This window comes from Pteropus medius, unplaced genomic scaffold (genome assembly GCF_902729225.1).
Source record: "Pteropus medius unplaced genomic scaffold, Ma_sr-lr_union100, whole genome shotgun sequence".
Taxonomy (NCBI): Eukaryota; Metazoa; Chordata; class Mammalia; order Chiroptera; family Pteropodidae; genus Pteropus; species Pteropus medius.
In genome coordinates this window covers 35,253,199-35,276,523 of record NW_024340696.1, presented here as the reverse complement: position 1 = coordinate 35,276,523, position 23,325 = coordinate 35,253,199, and positions in this window count along the sequence as shown.

Sequence of the window (23,325 nt, the reverse complement as noted above, 5' to 3'; positions counted from 1 at the left end):
CTTATGTCCTTTTGCAATTCCCTCTTTTTATTTCCCTTTCTTCTCATGTTCTCTATCTTTTCACTATCTAACTTGTAATAACCATGTAGGCAGGGCAGCCCACACAGAAGTTCCTTGATACTTAACTCTTTTCCAAATATTTCTTCTTTTCTTTTACTATCCTATAAATTATAGATCTGAACTCTTTGTCACACTCGAAAACTCAAACAAACTCATTGTAAATATAAGACAGTGAACATTCCTTCCATGGTTGCATGTCTCCTTAAATATAGGAACAATCCTTAAGAATTTACAAGAAGTGTGTGGCATAAAACGTATTTCGAAAGGTGATGTTCTCAGTACACTTCAAATCACACTATATGTGTCAAAGCTCATTCCACTTAGTAGTTAGAAATGGTGACTACAGTAAAAAAAAAACAGTATAAAGAAAATTGGCTCCATTTCTTTACTAGAAGGGCATTTATTTTTTACATTAATGTATATTAGTAATAGTAGGATGAGTAATAGTTGTATTATATGACCTTAATACAATGTAAGAACCCCCCAAATCCTAAGTACTTGGGTTTTTATGAAAATTACATAAAGCAAAATCTTAAAATTATGAAAAACACTTTTTCAACTATAAACCCATTAAAACTCACAATAGTTTCTAGAAGATATAGAAGATAAGTTAGTAGACATTTGACTAAAATGTCAGTATAAACCAAATACACACAGACACATGTACTACATATAAATGCTCTCTTTAAATGATCAACTTTGTCATATCTATAGTCAAAACAATATTCTCAGGGAATATTACTTTGATCATCAGTTTTCGATGCTCATAATCTGTGTCACTATGTAGACAAACATTTATATATTAAATATGTTTCTGATCAAAAAAGTTTTGCTAATAGTTCTGTCCATTGATATTTGTGCTACTCCAACTCCTACATTTGTGCTCAGGTTAAAAATAAAAAGCAAAAAAATATGTAAAGATTTAGGAGACAAAAATTTTGAATCTCAAAAATGAGATACGAAGAGATCACTGAGGTTTTAGTAGGTGGGGAATTGAGAGAAATAATGATAGTTTAAATGTGAAGCTGTAGTAGGGAACTGAAAATCGGAAGTTTCTGAAGAAGTGGACATATTGCAATGAGGTAAATTCAGATAGGAAACTTAGGAACACTCATCAATGAAAAGAAATTATCCCAGATTCTCTTGCTAGCCATTTTTTCCCAACATACTTAAATACCTACAACACCTGGTATTCCTGGGTGATCTCCCATCCAAGTACTAACCAAGCCCAACCCTCTTTAGTTTCCAAGATCAGAAGAGATTGTGCACGTGCACGTTGTGGTATGGCCATAGACCTAACATACTCTTCATACGTGGAACCTATTTTAGAGATTGAAAGGATCTGTTAGACCTTTTCATTAGTCATTAGTCAATACTTCTAATTCAATCTTCTGAATTGCTTTGGGCCACCAAGCCAATTAAAGTGTAAAGCCAAGAGCAGAACACAAATATCCTAACACTATGTCAATCTCCTTTTACTCCTGCCTCAGAAAAACATAAACAAAACAAAATTTTTAAATAATATAAATGATAGGATTTATTGGTGATCAAACAACTGTTCAACACATTCTTAATAAGAAACATATTTTAAATTATCAACCACTCCTATTCCTAATTGCACACTATTGTCTTGTTATGAAATTTATCACATCATGTTAGGCATACCTAGCATGCCTAAATTTGGATTAATCAATCAATGAATCTGTTCTTTTACAGTCCACTCAGCTTTCTAGAAAATTTATCGTCAACTTACATATTCTATTGCTGCAGATGTATTCTGAGTTAGCGTTTTCAGTCTGATACTATTTTGTTCAAATTTATGAGTGAATTGAGATTGCTAGACTACATAGCTAATTAAATTCAACAACCTAATTTTTAAGAATATGAAATATTATTTTATATTAAGTATGTCAATTAGGATCAATAATACATACTTCTACTCTTAAATTAGTAATACCTCTTTTAAATTTTGGTTGAAATGCAGTGACTTCTAATTTGCTCACTTATTTTTAGTAATAAATTATTATAAAGCCATAAAAGTTTTCAAATAGTCAGAGCTAACCTACTTTAATCACTAATGCTTATTTCTATTTTAGCCATTTTTAATAGAGTTTTTTTTAGAATTCTTTCTACATGAAATTGCCTCCTTAAACAAAATAGTAAACATATCTTAAATGTTTCCTAAGGCATACATAATGATTTACACTATAGACCTTCAGAGATGAAAGAAATTTAGTCTAGTTCAGTCCTCTTGTTTTGTAAAAGAATGAACTGAGGCTCAGTAAGAGAATCACCTTCACAAAGTACTTGAAAACCTAGGGCTCTAACCTAAGTTCAGGGGCTCCTTTTACCTACCTCATTCCTTTCTGCACTTTACAGTTGTGGAGGTGAATGCAAGCTTTTGTCCATCTATACACAGTGTAGTGTTGAGTTCTTTAAAAGATCGTTGCCTTTATGGTTATATTTTATGCCAATATCATTTCCTATGTTTGACTGCATTTAAAACATTGTACCCTAGAAGCCTCCTTTTGAAGCTAATCTTAGGAATGACAAACTAGATAAGCAACCATTTATAATTGAGTATATCCTAAGGATTAGAAAAATAGGGTTTAAATCTCTTCGACAATAAGAGTCTCCTCTACAATAAAATATATGTTTTCTTATCTACTTACTTCAGGCATATTAGCAGATTCAAATTTTAGATTATGTTTCTCAATTCTGACATGGTCATTTTTAGCGACGTGGTGAAGTTTTTTCAAGACGTTTTAAGTCAAGTGTTAGAATAGATTTTCTGAAATTCCTAATGCCTTTCTAAATTCAAATTCAAATTTATTCTGAAAATTATTAGTACTAAGTTAAAAAATATATATATACATATATTCAAAATGTAATTATCTAGGTGTTGTGTTAAAGTGAAAGAAAAAGATATATATATATATATTTATAAATATATATATATATTTATATATATATATATATATGTTCAAGGGACAGAGCCTTAGAGACATACTGTACCCACCCAATATCTTACATTTTGAAAGTAATCTTTAAAACAAAACATAAAGAAACACAAAGACATTCATCCTATGTTTCTTTATGTTTTGAACGATTCCAGACTAAGGCTAATTATATTGAATTGTACAAAAGTCTAGGGCCATATTTCAGCTCACCAAGAGGTTAATAATTCCTGGTGCCCTTTTTTATGGTCTTTATATAATCTGTACCATTCAAACCTATATCATTTCGCAAAGACTTTGAAACTAATTGACTCCTCTTTAGCTTTCAGGAAAGAAAGAACATATTTCCATTTCCTGTGCATCACGGAAGGCTCACAAGTCCCAGTGACTCTATTCTTCATGTTTTGCTCCAGGCTTGCTTTCCAGAGAGGACCAGTGAGTTTTCCTCTTCGGAAAGCAAATGTCATTGGGTTGTTTTGTCTTAGGGTTCTTTGAAAGTCAAATACCTGCCATAGGAACTGTTTCTACAGTAATTGCCTATTTTCTGCTTGAGAGGTTATGATCAAATTGTGTTTGGTAGGAATTTTTGGTGGTGATTCTTTGTACTCTGATGTTTGAGGATATTTGCTAACATATGTTAATTTTTTTTTCTGCTGTAATTAACATTTACAATTTTTAGCATCCACTAAAATGAATTATCCAAGGCCGAGGGTTTAGAAATTGATACATTTAACTTAAAGGAAGAATAATCATAAAAGATTTTGATGTGGAAATTGGGAAGGCTGTGGATAAAATATTTTTTAAAAAGAAAAAAGAAACAATAAGCTTTAAAATAAGCTTCAAGATGCAAAGATTTTGCTAAAGTGTAAATAATGTCTACTAGAATCTTGCAAACCATTTACAAAGGTCTAATATAAGTTGGTATAACAACCACAATTGAGTATTTCAATAAATAAAGTAACTTAGATAAAAACCTTCTTTCAATTTCTGCTTCTCAAATATCATCTAAAATAAAACTAACTTGCTTAAACTATTCTCATGAACTCTCATAGATGATACATGAATGGCAATATCCATGACCACCTTCAGTATTCTCAGAGAGTAAACATTAAATAAAATAATGAGTAACATTCTTTATGAAAGTAATACAATAATAATAGTACTGAATCTTGCATGTAATTAACAGATCTAATGTGATACACATTGCCCAACAGTAACTTTACAAATTTAAAATGCCCCATGTATCAGAATTGTGTGACGACAAAAATGTTTACATCTTTTTCAAAAACTGCAATCACTAGTTCTCTTCATTACATCTGATCTTCACATTTTTCTAGGATGTACTAAATTAAATATAGAAGTAGTACTATTTCAAAATATCAGCGTCATTTAACTTTTGACTCAATATGCTCCATGTCAGAAATGACTGGTCCTACTTTATTTATCTTTCTAAAAGAGAAATATATGTGGAGTATATGTACAAAAGTGAATATAAATCTATTCCAGAAAGTCCATTTCAATCTAATTAATCTAAAATAAAAAATTGCTAGAGTATTAGTGGAACTGTTATTTAAATATTATAATTTATGGGTCATTCCCAAAGGTAGCACATAAAAAGATGATGATAGTAATGTTGAATTTCAAAATAACTTGAAATTTTAAAATATCTCTCAATTATTTATACTGCACAAAAATAATTACAATTTTGTATTGTGTATTTTTATGTACCATGTGGCTTATAAAATTGTGTTGTGTACCCAGATAATAGTTTTGTTCAGCTCATATAAAAAAGAGAAATGAGAGAAATCTCAAATTAATGTCATGATTTTAGAAAGCCATAAATTCTGTTTCTAAATGTAGGCTTAACTTCTGACTTTCTTCATTGTATTCCTAAACTTGTATTACATTTCAGAAATGTGCCCACCACATCGTAGCAAAATACTGAGATTTGAGTTAGAAATATTTCCATTATAGCCAAAAACACCCAGTAGAAACTGAATTATAGCATTATTATAGTCTCTTCCAGTTTTCTCAAACCAATTAAATAAATTCCACAAAACACAATTTACCACATTACACATAACTTCCAGGTAAAGAATAAGTATATATTCAGGAGCATAAACATTTTCAGATAAAAAGAGATCCTTTAGTTAATGACCATAGTATATAAAAAGGGGAAATGTCAAGTCTGGAAAAGTTTTAAAAATTCCTCTTAATTAATTTACAACCATAGAAAGCCCATTTTAAAGCAAACACCACATGGAACAATTTTTCTTTCACTCATTCATTCAAAATCATTAATAAAGAAATTGTATCATGTCAAGAACTGTGTTTCGCAAATGATAAATCATTCTTACCTTCAACTGGTTTTCATTTAATTGGGTATTGGAAAGGGTGGGGGGGGAAACATTCAAATACAAGGTAATGATCTCTATGGTAGACCTATAAGAGATGGCATCAGAATACATAAAGGATTCCCCAAATTTGAATTTTGAAGGCAGGACAACCTTAGAGGAAACTTCATGAAAGAGGTGATGATTCAGATCTGAAAGAGAGATGAGAGGCAGTCAAGTGGAGAGAGGAAGTGTATGTAACCACTGGAGAGGAGGCTTATCTAGCATACTTTGTGGGACTTGGAATAGTTCCCATGTCTGATGCTGTGGCAAAGAAGAAACTAGTAGTGAGTTGAGGCTGATGGGGAACCAGTCACTAATTAGAGATGAGTTGAGAAATTTGATAAGTCATTTGTCCCTTTTATTACAAATAATAAGAAAAAACTAAAGTATTTTAAACAGGGAGTGACATATATTTTTTAGACATATTTACTTTAGCAGTAATGTAAACATAGGTTGAAGGAAGTAAATACTGGAGATAGAGGACTAATTAAGAGACTGTTTTTATACTCTCAGTGAGAACTAAAAATGATATTTCCTAAAGTTGTGAAGGAGATAAAAAGAATTTAAGCAAATTAAAGAGGTATAAATAGATTAAATTAATATAACTTGGTAACTGATTACATGAGTAAAAGGGAGAACTGAATGAAGGCTTCTAATTTTATGATTTTGAAAGTTAGGTGGAAAGCTGGATCATTTACTGATATAAGGAATATATAATTAAAACAAATTTAAAGTAGAAAAGAAGGTGATTAATAGATAAAAGTTTAGTTTTATATACATTTAGATTAATAGATAAAAGTTTAGTTTTATATATTCCATCACCATATAAATGGAATACTTTTGATGATATTAAATGAGAAGAGGATCGAAAGTGAAACTCTATGGAACATTAATTAGCATGTTCAGAGAAAGAAGAAAAGGATACAGATTACTGAAAAATGGGAGGGGAAAACTGATAATATCAAGATAGGCATCTTCAAACAATTTCAAACTATTAAAATAAGGTCAAATGAGTTAGAGTCTTGAAACTTTCCATTGGATTTAGAAAAATGACCACAGCGAGAACAGTTTTAAAGGTATTATTAATAAGACAATAGACCACTCAGTTACAGAGTAAATAAGAGATAAACAGAATCAATTCAGTGGTTAATTTTGAATTCCTATTATGCATAATGCCCTATACAAAATGTTTGAAGTAAAATTATGAAGACAACAAACATGGTATTTATTCCATAGATCATCAAAAGTGACAATCTCACTTTTAATGTACTCTGATAAATCTTGTGATCGAAGAGAATTGTAAGGAGGTTTACTTTTTTTTATGAAGGTTGACCTTTTAGGGAAAGAAAAGATTAAGGTATAAACTAAAGGGAGAATTGGGTCATAATTAAACATTTCCCCACTTTTAAATGAAAATTGTATTTGAGAAGAGCATTTTTAGAAATATACACACCAATATATATATATACACACATATATATACACACATATATGTATATATACATTTATAATATTAACAATATAAAACCTGCAGTTCTGCTATATGTGTAGGGAAATTAAAGCAGCACTAGAAATTAATACTCTGTCAGCTGAGATTAGAGGACAAGATGGAAAAGCTCAGACCTAATATGAAAGTGTGTGACAGAAGGTTTGAGAGCGATCAGGTAGGAAGAAAATTTCTTAACTAGTACTAATTACTAACCACTACTTTAGTAATAACTACTAGTATTAAGTGTAAACAATAAATAGTCTAGATCTTTATTACAAGTGGAACTGTAAACAGGTAAACTCCTTAAGGGCAAGGGCTATAATTTTAATTTTACATTAGCTATACTTAATCCTATTCTTAGCACCTACGATAATTAGTAGCTCAGTACATTCACTGTCCATGTCATTAATTACAAATAAAACCAAGGATCAGAACAAAATCCAAACGATTAGCCATCTTTCAGAAAAAAAACCTAAAAAGAAATTATTTATAAATAATATTTTAAGAATATTAGGATACTTTAAATATTATCAATGGCAATTAAAAGATAACTAGTTTAATGAATTGAATGTGACTTTAGAGATTGTCTGGTCCAAAAAAGCTCAAAATTAATCAATGCCAGATTGGTTCAATCTGCATCAGCCTCTAGGCCTGCCACATTTTGACCTGAAGGATGGGGCTTGCTTTGGTAACAATTTAATTCCCATAATGACTAGATAGCTTGGCTCTATTCCCATGGCCTTAGGACTGTTCTAGGAGAGTCAACAAGATTTAGTGCAAATTCTTCACTACTCTTAGAACATGTAATATGAGACCCACTTAATGACAATTGTGGTGTTAACCTTATTTTCACACAGAATTAAAATCTAAGGAACCCTGGCTCCCCAGTCCTGGGAATTAAGGAATAATTATTGAAAAATTAAAGAATCTAGCAGAGGAAAATTACTTTTAGAATGAATAAAGATATCATTTCACAGCCTAAGGAAATAGTCACCCATCCAGTCTTACTGGCATGATAGTCTAAAAGAGTTCACCCGTAAATGAGTGGTCCATTCTGTACAATGCTTGGAGTATTTCGAATTTTGGAAACAGAATGATAGATGAGATATTATAAAGGAAAAATACTTCCTTAAATTTATTGCTATTTACATCAGAAAATCAATGAAAGAAAAGAGGAAAATGTATACAAGTCAAAAAAATGGAAAAAAAATATTAGAAAGGCAATCATGTCAACTAGTCATTTAAAAATCCATTAAAATCAGAGATCATCAGATATGTCAGTTCTTGGGAAACTGAACTTCTCTGTTAATTTTCTTTGAAATATGATAATTTTATAGCTGAAATCATCTGCATATACAAAATTTGTCTAAGGCTTAGGGTATTTTATTTCTGTGAAGTTTTTTTTTTTACTTATCAAAATTATTATAATGCTATAGACTTTTACAAAATTAAAAATGTAAAAAAAGAAAACATACTGAAAATTCCTGATCTTCATAAAATTTTAGTGAAGAGAATATAAAAGGAACATGAAAATAAAAACTTATAAACAAGGAAAACTGTCAACATTTTTGTTTGCATTAAAAAATACCCTCCGATAACTACTGGATTCATCTTCCCACTATAATGTACTTTTTCCCATAAGAAGAATTCAATTATAGAAAGTAATAGGAAAAAAAAAATCCATTTGTACCATTGCTGAGATTTTGCAAATGGAAAATGTATATTTATATATAAGTATAAATATAAATAGGCAAAATTTTCTTTAAAGATATACTTACAGCAGAAAACCTGACCCTCAGAAAAGTGGAAAAGCAAGAAGGACTGAGACCTCCTCTCTGATTATAAATTGAAAATTTCAATACTATAAGAAGCTCTCAGCTGCTGAACTCGGAGAGAACACTAGAAATCATTTTCATCTTGCTTGTTAATTGTGTCTCTGATGAGAGTTGGCAGCACAAAAAATCAACTATCTCCTGCCAATTTGATTTCCCAGGGTGTGTATTGCATGTGTGTGCATTTGTTTGTATCCATACATGGATGCAAAATACATACACATAGAACTGTCCAAGCCAGTGAACTCTTTATGGTAAGTGGAGGCTTTGCCTCCATTTTCTCAGGCATTCTTTTATCCTGGATCATTAGTTTTGACATTCAAACCAAATTTTTATATTGTTTTCATCAAACCTAGGCTTCTTTATAGCTTAAGATATCAGTATAAACAAGGTTACCCTCTAAACTTTACTTTCAATATCTTAAATGCAGACATGGAAATAAAATTCTAAAGAGAATCCTGGAGCCCAGCGTCTGAGACACTTACTCTTTATCATCTTTCTCAAATTTTAGGTGCAGCAGGATCACTTGGAGAGTTGTTAAAACACAGAAAGCTGAGCACTTCTGACCCCAAATCTCTGAATAATAGGTCTGGGGTGGAACACAAGAAATTGCATTTCTAACAAGTTCTCAGGCAGTACCAATGCTGCACACTTTGAAAATCATGCCTGCAAATGGTGGGATGGGAAGGACAGCAGAGGAGACCAGGCCAATCAAGAAATTATCAGTCTAAGGCTTCTTCCTGAGATAGAATAATGAAAAGGAAAAGAGAAAAGTAAAGCAATGAGAATAGCAAACAAACATTACTTTTTAACAAAATACACCTGATGGAATGGTTATATTTATCCTCTTGTGATTAGATTGAACAAGTGAGATGGACTCTCAACCCAAAATTTCATTTGCATGATGACCCCACACACATACCCAGAGGGTATGAAAAGGTTTATTACTCACAAAATGAGGCTTTCTAGGGAGTGCAGGGCTGGCTCTCAAACTAATTCAAAAATGACTTGAGAAAAAAAGCAAAGAAGGGTGATTGGCTTAGGGTTTTATGGTGGTAAGGAGATGGGTTGAGATGACGGTACCCACATGTGCAAACTGATGTTATATGGTTTGAATTTCCCACTGGTACCAAAAGAGGAAATACTCAAGGTTTCTTATCTGCTTTCCCACATGTGGTATGGAACAGAAGTAGGAGCGATGGGTTTGAAACCTGTCAAAACATCAAAATAGGGTCAGATTCTTTACTATAATTCACTCCTGAAGATTTACTAATAGATGAAATGTACCTTGTTTAATTGAATTAAATTTGAATATGTTTATAAAGCCATTATGGCCCTCTATAGGCCTGTTCCCTGAAGCCAGTAAATTTCCTTTTCAAGAATCTAACATTGAGGATGTGGTTCCATAGTGTAGCAGTTAGCATGTCTGCTTTATACGCAGAAGGTCCTGGGTTCACTTCCCAGTGGAGCCACGGTCTGTGGTCTAAAGGTATATAACATGGAATTGAGGAAGAAAGATTTTTGCATCTGGACACTATGAACAATTTACAGTAATCATGGATGCTCCAGAGGATCCAAAGGGCATGAGAGAAAGTAGCGAAAACCTTTAGAGTGAAAGAGTTGGTGATGGGAGTTGGTGGTGGGAGTAGGTAGATTCTAAAATTGTTTGTTAGGTGTTCACATTCGAGGTGGGCCAATTTGTAACAGTATAAATAGACAAATAAAATTTGTAAATGAAGAATGAATTGTCTTCAGAGATCTAAATAATTTTTAGTTTTTTTAAACTTTGTTCATGCTAATAGGGTAAGTAGCTATTTCCTGACAGTATCAGAGATAGAGCTCTCAGTTCATCAAGTAAATTTTAGGAATTCAATTAATATGGAGGGGCTGAGCACTAGGTGTGAGGGGATGGACCATTCCCTTTTTGTGATGTCATTGGGTACTTATCCATAGGATAAAGAAAACTTCAACTCACTCACATTGAAAAAGAAACACTAAAATTAGAAAAGAAGTGGAGAAGGAGCCTAATATTGATTATCTTCTTTATGAAATTCTTTGTGCTAAATTTTTTCATGTTATTTCTCTTTCTTTTAAGATTTTGCTCCTCATTAAACTAAGAATGGGTGTCTATCAGTGGTTTGCCCAAAGTCACACAGTTGTAAAAGAGTGAAAATGTGTTTGAGACAGACTTGTCTGCCTATCTAACCACAAATCACTTTTTTTCCCCATTACATGGCAATACCTCTATGTTCGGTGGTTTTGTTTTGTTTTTTCTTTTTTCTTTGGCCACGTGGTTCCTCATATGTATACAAAAAACATTAAAAGTTACAAAAATCAAATAGATAGAATTCTTGAATACAGATTGCATTTCAGAACTATTTTTGTATGTAGTCTGTGTACGTATTTAAATATCTATCATCTATCTGTATTTTCTAAGAATCTTGATGGTTAATATTTTTGTACTCATTTTTCAAATGTAAATGGTATTTTATTTGTGCCTTAGGGAATGAGAAATTGGCATTTCATTAAATAATTTTTTATGACTTGAAAATTATCCATATATAGTATCATTAGATCTTTTTTCCTCTTGGGGATTGAATAATTTTATTTGATCGTATAACTCTTTTGATGTACTTATACTAAAATAAATTTTCTGTCACAGTCAAGGTGGAAGTTAGAGGTAAATTAGTATTAATTACTCTACATTTCTAATTTCTTTGTTAAGGACTCTGCATGTTGTGACTAAATATAGAATTTTTGTACAATTTTCTAGCTATCAAGTTGTCGAACTAAGAATATAAATTTGCAAAAATTCTTTTTGTCTTAGAATAATAAGAGATACTGGTCCACATTTCTTCAACATCACAGTTTCCCCTATTTCTCAAGTAAAAAAGATTAAAAAACAACATCAAATATACACCTAAATGAGTATACTTATGGCTTAGCAAATGATTCAGTAAGGATAAACAGACACTGTGAATGAAATTTTTAAAATCTACATATATCTGTCCTCCTCATTAGTCTTCGTTAATATTTAAGAGGAGTAAAGATTATGACCTTGGAAATATATCCTTCTCTAGTCTCTATTGTATTTAAATTCAATCAGAGAGATGGGAGATGACAGAGTCAAGAAAATGTCTTTGCAAGTGCTCAAATTACTCATTTAGTCACTGCAGAGACTTGAAAGAGAGACAACAATTTAGCCATTCTATAACATGACCTAATAAAATTTGGCCACTTGCTACATGGCCAGCCTTCATAGTTTATAATCATCTCCCTTATTTTAACCTAATAATGCTCTTTAAAAGAGAAATTCTTTATCTTGATTTTTGACTATTGTACATGTTTCTGTTCTGGAATTCATTAGCTCTTTGATTGACGTTTTTGCTCACTAGCATTTTAATTACCAAGAATATGTTAGATACTAGCCTTATGTATACATATATGGGAGAAAGAAAGAGAGAAATTTATTTTAAGGTATTAGCTTATGACTTGTGGGATTGTAGGGGCTAGAAAATCTGAAATTTGTATATGTATATGTATGTGTATATGTATATGTATATATATATATATATATATATGTGTGTATGTATGTATGTATGTATATACAGAGTAAGAGAGAGAGAGACAGAGAGAGAAGAGAGAGAAATTGGTTTTTAAGAAACTGGTTTATTGTTTATAGAATTATGGGGCTGGCCAACCTGAAGTCTTTAGAGAAGGGAAGGCCATCATGCAGGACAGCTTAATATTACAGTTTTGAGGCAGAATTACTTCTTCTAGGAAACCAGTTATTGTTCTTTCACCTTCATCTAATTGGTCGAGGGTCACTCACATTATGGATAGTAATTTATTTCACTCAAAGTCTACTGATTGTTAATGTTAACCAAACCATAAAAAAATGTTTCACAGTAACACCTGGACTAGTTCTTGACCAAGCATTTGGGCATCATAGCCTAATGAAGTTGGCATAGAAAATTAACCATCACAGTATTCATCACAAACATAAAGATGAATAGTAGAATTGATACAGGTTATCCTTTAATATGATGCCTATAAAAAATAAAAGTAATATATGTTTTATCAACAAATTCTGTCTAATTGTTTATAAAATTAAATTTACTTGTCTTTATAAAGGTATCCAAGCTTTACTATTGGGATAGAACCCAAAATATTAGAAATATGTTGTTGGGCAAAATTCTGGAGGCTAGAAATTTGAAATGAAACTGTTGGCAGGGCCATGCTTCCTCTGAAACCTGTAGGGGAGATTCCTTCCCTGCATTTTTCTAGCTTTTGGTGGTTTGCCAGCAATCTTTGGCATTTCTTGGCTTGCAAATACTGCACTCCAACCACTGTCTTTCATCACATAACATTCTCCCCTCATGTGTTTGTGTCTTCTCATATTATTATAAGGACACCAGGCATATTGGATTAAGAGGTCACCATTTTCTAATATGACCTCCTTTTAAATTAACTATTTACATCTGCAAGAGCTTATTTCCAAATAAGGTTACATCCTGGGGTAAGAGAGTTCAGGATGCCAACCTATTATTTTGGAGGACCCCATTCAACCATAAAACTCATCTTTGTGGATATCTTTCTAGATCTCAATTTCATCATCTATAAAATGAAAGATATAAGCAAAATAATTTCTCATACATGTTGCAGCAATTGCATCCTATAATTTTAATTGCTATTTATAACATTTGTATTCATCCACAAAATTCATGAAAATTATACCTAGAGTACTTGAAATACAGAAATAAATGACAGTTCTCACACTCGGGGTTTTCTAGTTCAGTTCATAAGATGGAAAGTAGTTTGGAATTCTAATGTATATTGGAAATACTGTGAACAACTGGGTGGAGTGGAATGGGGACAACAAAATGCTTCTTAGAAGAGAGAAAAGTTCTGAGTTACATAAGATGAGTAGGAATCTTCAATTTAAGAAGAAAAGAATTGGTGTTTAAGCAAAGGAAAGAACTTAATGTGTAATTGTTAAGGCATGAGTGTGTAAGAGAATATTCAGTATTTGATTAATATCTGGTAGTTTAACATTTACAGGAAGCTCAGCTGTGAGAATGGAATTTGTAGAAAGTGAGATTGAAGATACAGGTATGGTAAAATTATAAAGATCCTTAAATATCATTCTGAGGATTTTAATTGTATCCATTAGCCATGGTAACTTTAATGACTGACATTTAATAGGAGAGGGTGTTCATTTGCTACATATTATTCAAATTCAGTCGTATAGCAAAGTGGAATATGAGACATATTAGATCTTTGTCAAAACAGAAAGACTAATTAAAAGATAAATAATATTATAAGGAAAAAAAACCTTGAGGCCTTGAAATATAACAGTAGCTGAGAGAAAGTGAGTAGGGAGATAGACTTGGGAGATATTAAAGATATAGATTTGCCATCACTTGTCAATTAATTAAATTTGTAGAAACAGAGACTGATGAAAAAAGAGCCTAGGATTTGTCAAAGTTTCCGGTTAACTTGACGATAGTGTATTTCACCAAAATGGGGAATACTGGAAAAAAATAAAGTGGAAGTATAGAGCAACATTGGGAAGTATAGTTTTGTAAATGATAAGCTGGAGTGGCTTAGGACATCCAAACAGAAATGCTCCATGTACAGTTGGACTATGCTCACACTCAAGTGGAGTTGGAATAAGTTCCCCTGACATATGCAGGGAAATTGATGGGCACTGCCAAATGATTGAGTTGGACCAAGCTCTTCCTCCTACTATTCATTTATTTCTATCCCTGGTTTGCATAAAAGAGAAGTGTTCTCCTTGGTAAAAAGGAATTAGAAACCCAACCTTCCTTGTGTTGCAAGTTAGTAAACCAGGACTGATGGGTCCAAGAGCAAGTCAGGGCAATGAGAGTCCTGCAAAACACTTCCTCATGTATGTCACAGGTGATGGAACCAGTGGGGTGGCCTTTACATTATGACTAGGGATGAAAAGAAAGCATTGGTTCTAGTTCTGTAAGATTATTGATATAAATTAGGAATCTATAAATGGAATAGGATCGACACATAGAAGAAATGAATTTATACATGAAATAAAATTACATAGAACTACACAAACATACACAAACACACGCACTTAATGAATGACAGATTTTAAATGGTGAAAACTGAATTATGTCTACAGCTTCGTTAATCTTAATATACCAATGTCAATTTGTAATACATCTATACAGAGCGTCATCACTGGAGAAAGTTGGTGAAGGGTACTATTTTTGTAACTTTATCTGACTGTATAATAATTTCAAAGTGAAAAAGTTAAAAGAAAAAAAAAATGAACCTGAGGCAATTTTGCTGTCTGCATCTCTTTCTTATTTATCGCTAAATACTTTATTGTTGAACAAAAAAAGGTTATCCTCTTTACAGATATGTGGACTTTGAGATGGTCATTATTTATGTCATTTTCAGTTACATTTGGAGAAGAGAATTATTAGGGAGGCAATTTATCTGAGACTAAGGCTGCTTTTTATAACTTTACTTCTTGGTACATCTGTTGTATAAACTTGAAAAAGTTACCTAATCTTTCTGTTCTTTAGCTTTCTTATATGTAATGGAGATAATGGATCCTAATGATTCTAAAGAGAATTAATTGAGTTAGCATAGGAAAACATTTAGACCATGTTTTTAGAAGGTATTATCTTTGTTATCAGTGTTTGCTAGTTTTTTTCTAGCAAAATGTCATGCATATATTAAAAGAATATTTGCAAATACTGTGATAACTATTAAAAATTATATAATTTCAATGCTTATTTCAGTATATAGTACTACTCAGCAAAAGCTGTTTAGTTATTTTTGCTGACATTGGAGCTTTTAATGTTGCTAAATTTGTAGACATTCTTATAATCACAGATATCAAGTGTCAGTCACAGATAACAATTTAATGAAGATACTGTACTGCAGCAATCTCTTAAGTATGTATTAGGTAGTGCTTCATCTATATTTTGTGAAGATCTAATTTGCCAAGAAGACACTGACCTTACAAGGATCTATAACACCTGACCAGCTCACACTGTTTTTAACTGATTCACCTTCTTTAAATGATGACTTTTTGTTTATTTATTACAACACTAACTAGTTAGTAAGTAAAAAAGATACACGTAGAACATAGGAAAGTTTAAATTGAAGAAGAAGAAAAAGGACGAGGAGAGGAAGGGGAGAGGTGGGCTTGTGAGGGGAGGGGAAAGAGGAGAAGAAGAAGAAGTGGGAGGAGAAAAAGGAGGAAGCTAAGGATAGCATTCATGACTAACAGCAGGAAGAAACATGTTATAAAACACTGGCCAACCAGACCAGCATATTTGACCCAACTGATCAGAGAACATATTTGCAATACATATAACTGACAAAGAATTTGTATATAGATTTATTAATTCTTCTTATAAATCAATAATAAAAATACAAATAATTGAATAACAATGGGAAAAAGACAACTAACACTTCACAAAGAAACATGTACACATGATTAATAAATATGTGAAAAAATACCCTTTGCTTGCATGAAACATTTTCCAGATAGATCACATTCTGCATCATAAAATATATCTTAGGAAAATTAAAAAATAGAAATCATACAATGTCTGTTTTCAGATCACAATCTAACCTAAAAACTAATAACAAAAAGAAACTGGAAAATCCCAAAATACATGGATATTAAATAACACACTTTTAAATAACACATGGTCAAAGAAGAAATCGCAAGAAAAATTTAAAAAAATATTTTGAACTATAAATATTTTGAAAAATATTTTGAACTATTAAATATTTTGAAAATTACAACTTATCAAAAAATGTGGGATGCATTGGAACTAGCGATTAGAGTGAAATTAATAGCATTGGTTGCATATATTATAAAAGAAAAACAGATCTAAAATCAATAATCTAAGTTTCCACTTTAGAAAACTAAAAAAGAAGAGCAAATTAAATTCAAAGTAAGAAGAAAAGTATCATAAAAGTTAAAGCAGAAATCAATGAAATTGAAAACAGAAAATCAGTAGAGAAAATTCAATAAATCTGAAAGCTGATTATTTTGAAAATATCAAAAAACTTGATAAGCCTCTAGCCAAGATAGCTAAAAAAAAAAAGAGGATGAACGTTATTAATATTAAGAATAAATGCAGAAACATCACTAGAGATGCCATGGATATTAAAGAGATAGTAAAGGCCTACTATGAACGCTATGCACACAAATTTGATAACTTAGATAAAATGTGCCAATCCCTTAAAAGACAAAATTCATCCAACAGCACACAAGAAGTAGATAATCTAAATAACCCATATCTATTAAAGAAATTGAATCAATAATTAATTTTCCAAAACAGAAAGCCTAGCCAAGGATGGGTTTATTGATGAATTCTATCAAATATTTAAATAAAAATTATATCAACTCTCTTCAATCTCTTTTAGAGAATAGAAACAGAGGGAATTTTTTCTAAATCATCCTGCAAGGTCAGCGTTACCCTAATACCAAAACCGGACAAACACATTACAATAAAACTATAGACCAATATCTCCCATGAATGTAGATGCAAAATCCTCAACAAAATAATAACAAATTGAATTTAACAATGTATAAAAATAATTATACATCGCAATCAGGTGGGATTTATCCCAGATATACAAAGCTGGTTCAAAAATCAATTAATGCAATCTATCACATCAACAGGCTAAAAAATAAAACTCACATGAACATACCAATAGAGCACAACACAATGCCAATAGAAATTAATAACATTTTAAAAGGACAGCTTTATTTAGTTTTCTCAAAAGTAGCCCCCCAATGCAATCAATCTTTCTGAAGTATTTTCCCTAAAACAAACTTCTATTTGTGTTTTTTAGTCTGAAACACAAATCTTTGACAATTTAACACATTTTTAATATAATAACATAATTTAACATATACTCTCCAAATCCATGCTACTTCTATGATCAAATCATGAAACATTTTATATAGCCGTATAGCAAGCTTGTGTTTTATTGTTTAAACATTTTAGGAATTTGTTTATAACCATATATATAGCAGATTAAGAATACAAGGTGTACATAACATATAGATAGGTAATTTATTATAAATATTTTGTTATATTTTATGGCTTCTATAATAAGATACAGTAAATAATCACATTTTATTCTTGGGAAACCAGATTAATGTTATCAATTTATTCCTCTGAAATTATACAATAATGTGACACTAAATGGTCTCACTGGCCTTGCTTCAGTGATAATGTTTCTATAACACAGTTTCAGGAGAGCTTAAAAATATGCATGTTTTATAATAGCATACCTTATAAAAAAGTAATTCTTATTAGATGTACTTGTTGTTCATAAATTTCTTTCTCTGCTTGGTGATTGTTATGGTTACTCATTTAAGATGTTTCCTAAGTGCTTTGATATGTTTTCTTATGACATAAAATTATAATAAAAATACATGTTGCCAGAACAGTGTATGGCAAGATATTTTTGCCAGGCAGTAAGAACAATTTCTAAATGCCATTATGTGATTAAGCAGTGAGGCACAACAGGTTATATTACATTGTGAAGTTCTATAATAGGTGTTGAAATTGCCTCTCAACATCACACACGGGAGTATCTCTGAAATTTTTACATGATAATTTCATAGGGTTATAAAAAGAAGAACAAATGAAGTCATTAAAAAACATTTTTCTTAGGTAAATTTCAATGTGTTCCATCACCCAGTGTGCAGTCATTAAAGTCTAATGCCTTTTCCTGGGAAAATATTTCATATAGATTTTTTAGCTTCTTTTACTGGTAACTCAAAATTTGTTAAATTTGACTCATTTAAATTTGGTTCCTATCTTGAAAAATAATGGAGGCAATTACCTTCAACTCAATTTACAAGGCGACAGTTTATCAATCATAGTAATAAGTGCTTGGGTTTCTTCATAATATATTTGACTCTCTGACGTTTCCATCTTTCCCAACCCTCAGATTGCCTCCAATGCTTTGTGCAATCTTCTTTTCTGTCTCAAATGAGAGCGAGAAAGCTCTCCCTAGTGAATGATTGTGAAAGTTTAAGAGACAGAGGAGTATTCATAGGGTAAGAGAGCCCAAAATTATGTAAACAAACCTTATAAATATATATCTATAAAAATTTAATAATTAAAATGTATTAGAATGACAAAATAACCTAACATAAATATTAGATATGGCATGTAGAACACCACCAACTGTTTTAGAATTCACAAATTAAGTTGCCTGGGAGACTGAAAGTGTTTATTGGGCACTAAAAAACACCAAAAATGAACCAATATGTAAAAATTAATACTCTCAACACTATGACAAAATAGAAATAAGGAAATGATCTTTTAGTTGATAATGAATTTGTAATACATAAAACTTGAAGGGGCTTCTATGACTCAAAAATTATAGTATGTATTTTTTTTTGACTCTTTTCTAAATGATATCATTTTGAATACTCTAAAAATGACTTTAATTATTTTTAAGTATCTTAATTAAAATAAGATTTTTAAAAATGTTAAGTAGTAGTCTCATTTTATGTATTGCCTTTTTAGTTGTTTCCACTTATCAAAAAATTCTTCATGTGACTGCTTGAATTGCCATGCATTCTCTAACAGTTTTGAATTTACTTTTAAATAAAACCTGAAGCCATAAAATCCTAGAAGAAATCAGGTAAAGTCACCATAATTCATTCAGTTGTTTAAACCAGGCATTGTAAAGTATGGCTTGATACAGAAGTTTGCAGACCTCTAGTTTAAATTAATCTTTGGTTTTATCTCATTTGTCTTTTATGTTTAGTCAATTATCAACTTCCATGAAAGTTTTCAGTTATTTAAAAGCAATTTCAGTTATGTAACTTACTCATCCCCATCATATTTGTTTTTCCTTTATCTTCACTACTACTACTGTTCAAGTCTCCATAATCCTTCCCTTTGGTTGTGGCACACTTTCCTAAATGGTCTTTTCACTTTTGTCAGTTCTCTCCTATTCTTGATACCAGTTGCTTCCCTGATATTTCTAAATGCAAACAAGATTATGGATATTCAGAAGCCTTCATTGCCTTTCCATTCCTAAATTATTCTTTTACCCAATGTTAAAGTATATGGCCCTTAGTATGACATCTAAAAGTATTCATAAACTGGACTCTGATAGTCTTTTCAGGTTCCCACTTTACTAATTGCCACCTGACTGCTGTCGTGTTCCACGTCTACAGAAATATTTTGTCAATTCAATATTCTGTGATACATAACTTTCTTGACTTTGCATATGATGCCTTTTTTACCTTTAACCCAGTTGAAGACATAAAGAAAATGGCAAAGACATAGTCTGAGAGAGAAAAGCAAAACTAAAAAGCGGGGGGTAAAAAAGATATCCATATTTCCCTAGAAGACTAGATTAAGAAAAATATAGAAAAAAATAAAATTATATCAATCCCAAAACAAATAGAAGAGGAAAGAAGATGGTACCAGATAAAATATGAATACTATAATATGGTTTGTTACTAATTCATTTTCAGAATTAGCAACATCTAATTAAGATCTTCATCTCAAGGAAAATATACCTAAAGCGACTGAGGAGAAAAAATCAGTTACTGATCATTTGCATCCTGTTGATATCATACTAACATTCAATGGTTAATATATTTCTTTCATTTAGGCTTCCTCATGTTTGCCAAAAACTTGGAGGAGATAAAAAAATATATATCTTATATTTCCTACTTTCTACGCTTTTCCCAAGCCTTCTCTAGCAGGTAGCAAAAAGTGGATGCTTATTAATTACTCCTGAAATGAACTTCTTTTTGTATGGAAGGTGATATCTATGATTCTGATCTGTCTAGAATTTAGATGCTTTCACAGAGCAACCACTATATTTACATTGGTTAACATAATGAGAATACTCCCGAAAAGATCCATGATTAGAACTGTTTCAATATTACCTGAAAATTTCATTGTTTCTTCTCAGCCATATATAAACCTTTATTAAATCTTTTTCCTTTTCAGAATAATTCCACACATTCATGGGAATTAGAGTAGAAAAACACATGGGTTTATTACTTTTAATGGGCCTTTTATTTCTTATTAAATATAGAAAAGCCACATTAATGTCATCACTTTGCAATTTGTTTTCAGTGTAAATAAGTATGGCAGGGACAAAAGGCTTTAGATAATATTCTCTGCCATTTTTTGTCTTTTATAGAGCTACAATTAGAGGAGCGGTTTTTTGGATTAATGTATCACATAACACTTTTATGATAAAGACTAAATATGTTTATGCTAATTCGTGCTCTAGCTTACAATTTTATTACATAGGCAACTCTGTTTTCTGGAAACTGTCTATAGCAATGGGCTATAAAAACACTAATGGAAGGATCAAATATTGACTTTGCGGGACATTTGTCACTAATATGCAAAACTCACAATTCCCAGGTTTGTAGGTATAAGGTAGAATGTTAAATGTAGTAGATAATATGTCAAAGTTTTGTTTTGAAGGCTCAAAGGAGAAAAAAAATATTTTAATATTAATATTTATATGTCTTAAAGACTAGTTAGATAACTTGAGAGATTAGATTTAAAGTCTTAGAGGACAAGAGCATTTGGACTCTAGAAGGAGAAATTATTTCAAGTGTACAAGACCTCAGAATCTGAAACATAAAATGCTGCAACATTAAAAAACTAGGAGAGCAATAAGGGAATTAACAAAAATGATAACAAGAAAAACAGGATTTTAAGTTATCACAGCTGCATAGAAATTTGGAGTTGTTTGTTCTTAAGGGGAAAAAAAAGGAAAAACACAATGACATTTAGTATTCAGTTTTATGACATTCATTTCTCATTTATTATATATTTATTTCTATTATCCAAATATTAAAAAAAATCCAAACTTTGGAAAAGAGTGAATAAAATTAAATATATGTTTTAAATGTTTTATCTTTTTTACTGAGCAAAATAAGCAAATGTTTTCAAAGTAATTAATGAAGGTATAATACTGAAGAATTTATTATATTTAATGAGAAGAATATCTAGAGATATAAAATTAAATGATGAGTTGGCTGTAACATCTTAATGTTTTATAACTTTAAAACATTCAGATTCCTTGGCATATAATACTGAAAACTCAATATAAAATACTTTAGGGCATGAAATTGTGCATTTCAGTGAAATAAAGCTTATTTTTAAATGTGCTTTATTTTATCATGGAATCACTAAGATGGAGACGTTAGAGTCTAAAAATTCATTTTCCGCTTCTTCCAAGCCAATGAAGCGGCCTTTTCCCATTGACCTTGGGAGATAAGTGTGGCCTAATTTTCTTGAGTGTTATTGGAAACAAATATATATAAATGGAGAGATATGCTATAACGATGGCTTGGATGATTCAATATCATAAATACATTATCTCTGTGAAAATTCAATGCAATCTCGATTATAATCCACATAATTTTTTGTGCAAGGTTTGTGACCAATTTATACTAATAAAATGTGAACAGATGTGATTTAAACCATTTCCAAGACTGGATCTTAAGATTGTGTTCCTCTTATCCCACTTACTCTTTCTATTGTTTAAAGTCTAGACACCGTGATTCAGTTTCAATTATGTAGGCAATGACAAGACTTTTGTTAGACAACAACATAAAATGAGCTTGGAGCTCAGATTTACCATAGGTTACATAGCTATGCCACATACATGAATTGATTAACTTGGAACTGTTATGTCAAAAAGTCTTCTTTTCTCTAAGTTATTTTTGTTTTAGATTACTGTGTTACATTGGTTTGTATTCTAACTACCTTGGTCCAGTGAAGTCATTGTGACTTGCTCTGAGCAATGAAAAGTAAGTGGAGATGAAATTCTTTCAAGAAGGATTCTTTAATGCCAGCTTATTGAATTACTTCTTCTGTGTCACAAGAACTCAATGTTCCAGATGAAGGTTTATCTGTCAAATTAGTTTCTGGACCAAAGACAACATGGTACGATGCCTAAGCCAGTTCATTCTGGGTACCTAGAGTCCAAGCAAGAAATAAACCTTGTTGTTATAAGCCAATGAGATTTGGAGATTGTTACTACAGCATATTGTATCCTACCTTGGCTAATTTAAGAAATTAGCCTTAACCTTGATTTATACAACCCCTCTAAGCCATTTGATGGTGTAATCAAACTATAATAAGGGAGTACAGTACTGCTAAAAAATGAGAAGTAGAAAATTCAGTTACAGCTGCTTATGTATGGAATATAAAAACAAATAAAATGCAAAACGCAAAATATCTTTCAGAGTTTTTTTGTAGGTGTACGAGAATATGTTTTCTACAGATTTAGTGGAGAAAAGGAAATAAGTAGCTCAATTCTACACAATTGATAATATCAAAGGTGAATTAACTGAATAAGGAGAAGATATTGTAAAGAGAGAGAGAATTTAAGATAGAGCACTGGTGAGCTTTTTATTTTAATTAGAAAGTACAGAGGAAGTGTTATTAAGGCATATACAAAATATATCGAAAAGGATAGTGAGTAAACACTGAACCTGAGGAGAAAAGATAAACGTTGGGAAGAATGACTCATAATGCTCTTTGTAGCACTAACATTAAGGTAGTTTA